The 7,198-nt window shown below is 39.4% G+C and overlaps 1 pseudogene; it reads left to right on the top strand.

Annotated features, from left to right (window-relative positions):
- The first annotated feature begins 5,847 nt into the window (after positions 1 to 5,847).
- LOC149193998 (polyadenylate-binding protein RBP45 pseudogene) lies at positions 5,848 to 6,408 on the top strand (annotated as a pseudogene).
- The last annotated feature ends 790 nt before the right edge of the window (positions 6,409 to 7,198 follow it).

The following is a 7,198-nucleotide window of genomic DNA, read 5'->3' as shown; positions in this document are numbered from 1 at the left end:
GACAAGGGGTGCGCAGCTGTGATGCACATCGTCTGATGATGACAAGCCACCTGATGTTAATGCCAACAATGCACCAGGGAACATTGTTGAGGATGACCATGTGACAGCAGCTGATGTTAACACACCATCAGCCATAGAACCACCATCAACAACAGTCCAAGGGGTAAGCTCAACTAAAAAGATCAGTGCTATAAGAGGATGGACAAAAGAACAAATGTTAGTTGCAATTGACAACATAGAGTTTAATGGATACTCAGTTCGGGCATATGCAAAAACACATGGTATTCCTCCCTCATCAATACATTATTGGATAAATGGACTGACTCATACAAAACGTAGAGGGCCTCTTATAGTTATGACTGAGGAGGAGGAGGCCGAGGTGGTTGAGTGGTGTAAAGAGATGGCCCAACTGGGACATGGGCTAGAGTTGATACAACTCAAATCAACAGTTGCTCAAATCTGTCAAGGGAGGCCAAACCCATTCAAAGATGGGTTTCCTGGTAAATCACAGTGGTTTGGGTTAAAAAAAAGGCATCCACAACTTGTATTGCGTACTACTGAGGGCCTTGACAGAGACAGAGCATTAAATTTGCGCCCTGCAGTTGTGCAAAAGTTCTATGACACATTTTATGTGTTTATGATAAACATTCTTATGGAGCAGACCATATATGGAACTGTGATGAAATAGGTTTACAGGCAGGGAGGAATTCTGGCATGTGGGTAATTGCCAAGAGAGGGAGTCGAAATGTGCCAAAGATTTTGCCCAAGAGCAGGGAGTGGATAACTATTTTATGTTGTGTCAATGCAATTGGTACTTCAGTCCCAGGATTTTATCTATTCAAAGGTAAAAATCAACTGAAAAACTATATACAGAACTGTGAACGAGGTGCATGCATGGCTGCACATCCCCATGCATGGATGACTAAAGAACTGTTTCTAAGTTGGCTTTTTCACTTTGCTACATCAGTACCAGGTGGTGTCTCGCCTAATAATAGACACCTTTTGATATTAGATCGCCATGGGAGCCACATGGTTGTACAAACAATTGAGGAAGCAAACAATTTAGGCATCGACCTATTGACATTGCCAGCTCATACCACTCATAGACTGCAACCCCTTGATGTTAGTGTATTTGGCCCTTTCAAGAACTATTTCAAGTCGGAGCGCGCTGCATGGATGGCAAAGAATGCAGGGGTTGAGGTGAAAAGGTTTGAGTTAGCAGAGCTTGCAAGTAAAGCTTTTAAAAGGGCTTTGACACCATCAAATATCAAGGTTGGCTTTAGGAGGACATGAATCTGGCCACTGAATTATGATGCTATTATGCATGATACTGGTTGTAGCCAAGCGTTTCATGTGGATGGTCAGGAAGAAGGGAATGCCCAAACAGGTGTTGAAGTGCAAGAAGTAGATGACCAAGATGATGTTGTTGCAGCTGGTAATATGATTTCCCTGTCTCAAGGACACTTATATGCTGAAGATGATGAAACTATATGTGAAACACAATATAACAATGAACAAATTCGCAGTAACATGGAGATCGTTCCACCAACTCAAGAACATGAAATTCCTGTTGCTGATATTGTTAATGATATTGTTGAACATGCAGTTGACAATGACCAATTGACATTGCCAAGCCAAGTAACCCCACCTTCATGGCTAGCAGAAGCAATGATCAATATGAATGCACATAGTGTCTCAGCAACCAATGAAGAAAGCATGAACATGCTCTCACAACCAGCAGAATTAAACAGTGAAATTGTTCATTTTTTTTTGGACAATAGATCAATGGAAGAAGATGAAGGACATAATGAGGCATCAAATGAAGATAATGATATAGTTCAATCAGTTCCAACAGATACTAAAAGGGAAGTACCAAGCAATGACATGCAGGTGGGAGGGGTGGAGAAGACACTTGGATGGTTCCTAAAGCTACTAGTAGAGAGAGTATCAATGAAAAAAAGCAAGGTGCACCGGGTAGTCTTCGTCTGGGCCGAAGCTCACAGTTACTCACCTTAGAGGACTATATAAACCTGTTAGTTGAGTCTGAAAAAAAGAAATTTGAAATGCAAGAATTAAAACAGAAAAAGAGGGATCTAGTCAAGGAGAAGAAGGCAACAAGGATTGTTGCAGCACAACGTCGAGTAGATGAAAGGATTGAAAGAGATAAAGCAAGGCAAGTTAAGGACCAACAAAAGCAAATGGCAAGACAGGAAAAGGAAAAACGAAAGGCACAACAAATGCTTGAAAAGGAACAAGGGATGATCAACGATATAAGAATAACTGATGAAACCAGGATTATTTCAAACTCATTGGACTCCATTGTAGATAATACACCATTATTCCAAGATCTCATAAACATTCAAGTGCCCCACTATTAAACTGAGGGTTTACCCACTTGCCTTGTTCCTACTAGAGTTGGTGTCAATTCTCTGTATGCTCATTACACACCTCCACTTAATGCAGGGGTCAGTAGTGCACATGTGAGGTATGGGTATTCAGTACCTCCATGGTTGGAAGCTGTTAATTGGAATCAATCATATGGCAGCAATCAACCATTTCCTAATCAGCCCTTGACTGGTAGGCCAACCTACCTGGCTCAAGAAGGTAACTCAGGGAGTTTTGGCACTCAAGATTCTCAGGGCCATAAAGAATAGGGTTGTCATATGTTTTTGGTTCTAACCACATTATGATGTGGACTTTGGATGGATTGTATCTTTTTCTTGGCACAGAAACATTTTGGCTTACAACATTAGATTGTATCTTTTTCTTGTCACAAAAACATTTTGGCTTACAACACTAGATTGTATCTTTTTCTTGTCACAGAAACATTTTGGCTTACAACCTAGTAGTGATTTCTTGTGGCAACCTAACTGTGTGTTGAAAAGAAATTTTCAATGGAATATGTCTTTATGTAAAATATTAATTATGATAAAACTATTTCTATAAGTTATTATGTGTGTCAAAGCGCATGGATCCGGTACAACACCTGTCCACTGTGGAGGTCCACGTGTTGGGCATTGTGTCATCACATAAAATTTTGTGTCTGTGCCATTTCCTCCGTTTGTTTGTAGGCATTGCTGCGATGTTTGGGAATTCAATAATAACATTCCATTCCAACTCTGGACAAGAGATAATGGCCAAAGGCTTAGGAAAATGGCTAAATACAAAAATCAAATGACCAAACAGTCTCAAATGAGGAGGCAATCTACCTCATAATAAGTTTTATTAAATGTCAAAAAGCCACTGATAATTTTATTCATTGAGGGGACACTTGAGAAATTGAGAGCACTCATTATCAAGTTGCATATGAAAAAGGCTAAATACAGAAATCACATGACCAGACAGTCTTATCTCATAATAAGTTTTTGAGAGCACTCATTATTAAGTAGAGTAGGAAAAAACCTTCAAATTTAAATTCAGATATTCAAAATCCTAGTTCCATGTCCAAACATAGAACACTAAAATAACAACACCCCATCTCAATATAATTGTTGTAAATATGAGAATAACCTAAATCCTTAAGCAAATGAAGTTTAATCATCCTCCTATGCATTTCTGACCAACAACCATACCTAAACCTGAATCTCTTCTCAACCCCACAAAAAACAGGACACAAAAATTTCAATTGAGGTGGCTACAAATTGCAACAGTTGAGTAAAACTGGCATCATTTAATCATCTTCTCATCCCCAAAAATAAACAGGACACAAAAATTTCAATTGTGGTGGCTACCATTGAAAAAATATTTCAAGGAGAGCAACAAAATACATATTACCAATATGGAGGAAAATTAAAGAGGTTCCCATATCTGGAAGTTTCTAAGAGATGGTACACATGTAACTCACTCCAAGGGCATGGATTCCAAGGAACAACAAAGATATCTAGATTTGGAATGATAATGTCATGGGGAACAAACCATTAATTACTAATATTGAATTGATTCGTCTTAAGTTATAAATGGGTGATAACAATATAAATTATTTTTTTGTTATTTACTCATGGTCAAATTAGTTAGGTTGATGGAAAGGATGGTTTTTAAGGGATCCCCCCTAGCCACTGTGGCCTAGAGTTTCTAAATTATTCTTAATCCTAGGTGGATGCACTCCTTAGGATATTCAATCTAAGGCTTAAAGTGTTGAGACAGGGAATTTCCATGTTAATAATCGAGGTTTGAATCAGAGTAGGAATAGAGCACTGGGAAATAAGTTGTTGGTCAATTTTGACAGCGTTGCATATGCAATATTCACTCCAAAAAAGAAAATTGCTTTGATGTTGATCTGAATCAAAGTTGATTCATGATTCACTCACAATTCCTGTTAGATGGAGTCATGGACACAACCTTATGAAATGCAACACATAACAGGCCATAACAATAAAATAACAGATTCAATACACCATTTCCATATACTTCTAAAGATATACAGCACTAGAAAAGAACAAACTTTACTCAAAATAACGAATAATGTACCAATAACATTTATGACCGTTTTCCAAGTAAAATCTTATAAAGGTGGTCAATGAGGCCTTGGCAATGACCAACTATATCTGCAGCATTCCTTCAAAAAAAGAAAATTGCTTTGATGTTGATTTGAGTTAGAGTTGATTCATGACTCAGCAAGCATAACTCGCAACTGCTGTTACATGGACACAACCTTATTAAATGTAACACATAACAAGCCATTAGAAAGATAGTTCCAACATCTCATTCTTACAATAAAATAACAGATTCGACACTCCATTCCCATATACTTCTGAAGATACATAGCACTAGAATAGAGAAAACTTAACTAAAAATAACAAATAATGTACTACTAATAATTGAGTGTTTTCTAAGTAAAATTTTATAAAGTTGGTCAATGAGGCCTTGACAATGAGTAACCACACCTGTGGAAGCTCGTACTCAATTACCAAAGTACTCTAATGCAAGTCAAACGTCTGCAGAAAAGGACTATGGATATCCTTCATTCGCAAGCAAACACAACCGCAACCATCCATGGGTGGGGCAAATGAAATCTCACCCATTTGTGAAAGAACTGAATGGTGCCGAGACAAAATAATTTATCATCGTCCTGAAGATCCCTCTCCACGAACATCTGTGCTTACGGTACAAGAATGAGTATTGAAAACATAAAATAAATATTGGTATTTCTGCTTTAATTTTCCCATCTCGTCCCATTTAAGACAACTATGAGACAATATCCATCATAAGCTTCTTTCTCACAGAACTAAGCAGTAATTTCCAGCTTCTAATGAATCATAAATTTTGAAAAAATAATCATGTCTATCAGCATAACATACATGCAAGGCTTAACTTGTAGTTTCAACAGGCCAGACAAGCATCAACAAATAAGAACAAAAAACTATGCTTTCCAGTCTAAATAATGTCCAAGTCAGTCAACTGCCTCCCCTTTCAAAATTATTCTTAATCCTAGGTGGATGCACTCCTTAGGATATTCAATCTAAGGCTTAAAGGGGATGGGGAAATTCAATCTTCAAAGTCAAATATGGATACATGTAACAATTATTATCCCTTCCTCTTCCATAATGAATTCAAATTTTCAACCAAATTTGGCATTACGATGGACTACCAAATATTAATATCTTATATTGGATGATAATACACATCAAGAGGGTTTCCTCCATTTGTTTGGGGTCATTGCTGCGATGTTCCATTTTCCCTTTGTCTTTCTGCTCGGGGCAGGTTGTGGTTCAAAATTTCCCCAGCCTTAATACAATTTTATCATACCCATCGCGTTGCCATTGATTTACTGGAGCGTGCGTTACTGTATTTGGGTTTTGGCCCCAGCCACCCCAGCCCCAACCCCAACCCCAACCTCAACCTCAGGTTATGGTGCGGCAATCCTCGCAACAAGAGAGCTCCGCCGGGGATATTAGGACCCTCTGGTTCGGCGGTTTGCAGCATTGGATGGATGAGAATTATCTGCACTGATTTTTAGCTTCTGCCTAGGACCTTCATTCCATTAAGATTATTCGCAATAAGCAGACTGGGCAATCAGAGGGTTATGGCTTCTTGGAGTTTGCGAGCCAGGCAGCGGCCCAGATGGCTCTCCAAAATTACAATGGCATACAGATGCCCAGGGCTGAACAATTTTACAGGTTAAATTGGGCAACGAATAGCGGTACAGAAAAGCGTTCGGAAGATTTTACTATATTCGTGGGAGATTTGGCATCTGGTGACACAGACGAGTTGCTACAAGAGACCTTCAGAGCTGTATACCAATCTGTAAAAGGGGCAAAGGTTATTACTGATAACATTACAGGCCGTTCAAAAGGATATGGGTTTGTAACATTTGGGGATGGGAATGAGCAGGTTCGGGCTATAACAGAGATGAATGGAATGCTTTGTTCCTCTAGGCCTATGCGAATAGGTCCTGCCATAACAAAATAGACTACGAAAACAACGAAAATAACAGCGAAAACAACGAAAATTCACAAATTCACAAATACCATCATTGAAAGCCACAAACAACATCAAAATATCCCCAAAAACCCTAAATCCTTATCCACATCTTGAAGGCTGAAGACACCACATTGGTAGAGGGTAAGGAAAGGACACATGACAGAAGAAGGAAAAACCCTAAACCTTGCGATAGAAAGTTTACAAAATATGCAAACAGAGTTGTTTGTGTTGAAAAACACAGAGAAATTGTTGGTATGATTAAAATCCTACCGGTGACAGTCGTCGACCTTCCCCCGGAGCTCGCTAGACCACCTCCACACTTGCAACGACCTTTTCCACACTTGCAACGAGAAGAAAAAGCCATTAGACAAAAGAAAACCAGCGAAAAACCCTGCACAAAACAACAATCTAAACAATTACCTCGAGCTCGGTAAAACTGCAACAGGGTCCTCCCCAAACAACAAAAACTGCGAATAAGACCACCACTAGAGAAACCCTAAACAACCGGCAGTCCAGAACGACCAAGAAATCCAAACAGAAAACCACAAGAAAAGCAAAAGCGATGTTCCAACAACAAACATTAAACCACGAACAAACATTCGCACCAACGCCTGCATACCAGACGAAGCGTGCAGGGCCACAAACCCTAAACCTCGAACAAACGCTTGCAACAACACATTCATAACAGACGACGCACGTAGGTTCTGGGGCTGTCCCGCGCCATCTTCGGCGGGAGGCTTCGCCCAACAACCGACCCCGAGCAAAAAGACAAAGGGAA

Source organism: Pinus tabuliformis, chromosome 2_2 (assembly GCF_031772625.1).
Source record: "Pinus tabuliformis cultivar Carrire ecotype Pingquan chromosome 2_2, CPIR1, whole genome shotgun sequence".
Taxonomy (NCBI): domain Eukaryota; kingdom Viridiplantae; phylum Streptophyta; class Pinopsida; order Pinales; family Pinaceae; genus Pinus; species Pinus tabuliformis.
The sequence above is the reverse complement of the archived record's forward strand: the minus strand, read 5'-3'. Positions and strand labels throughout refer to the sequence as shown.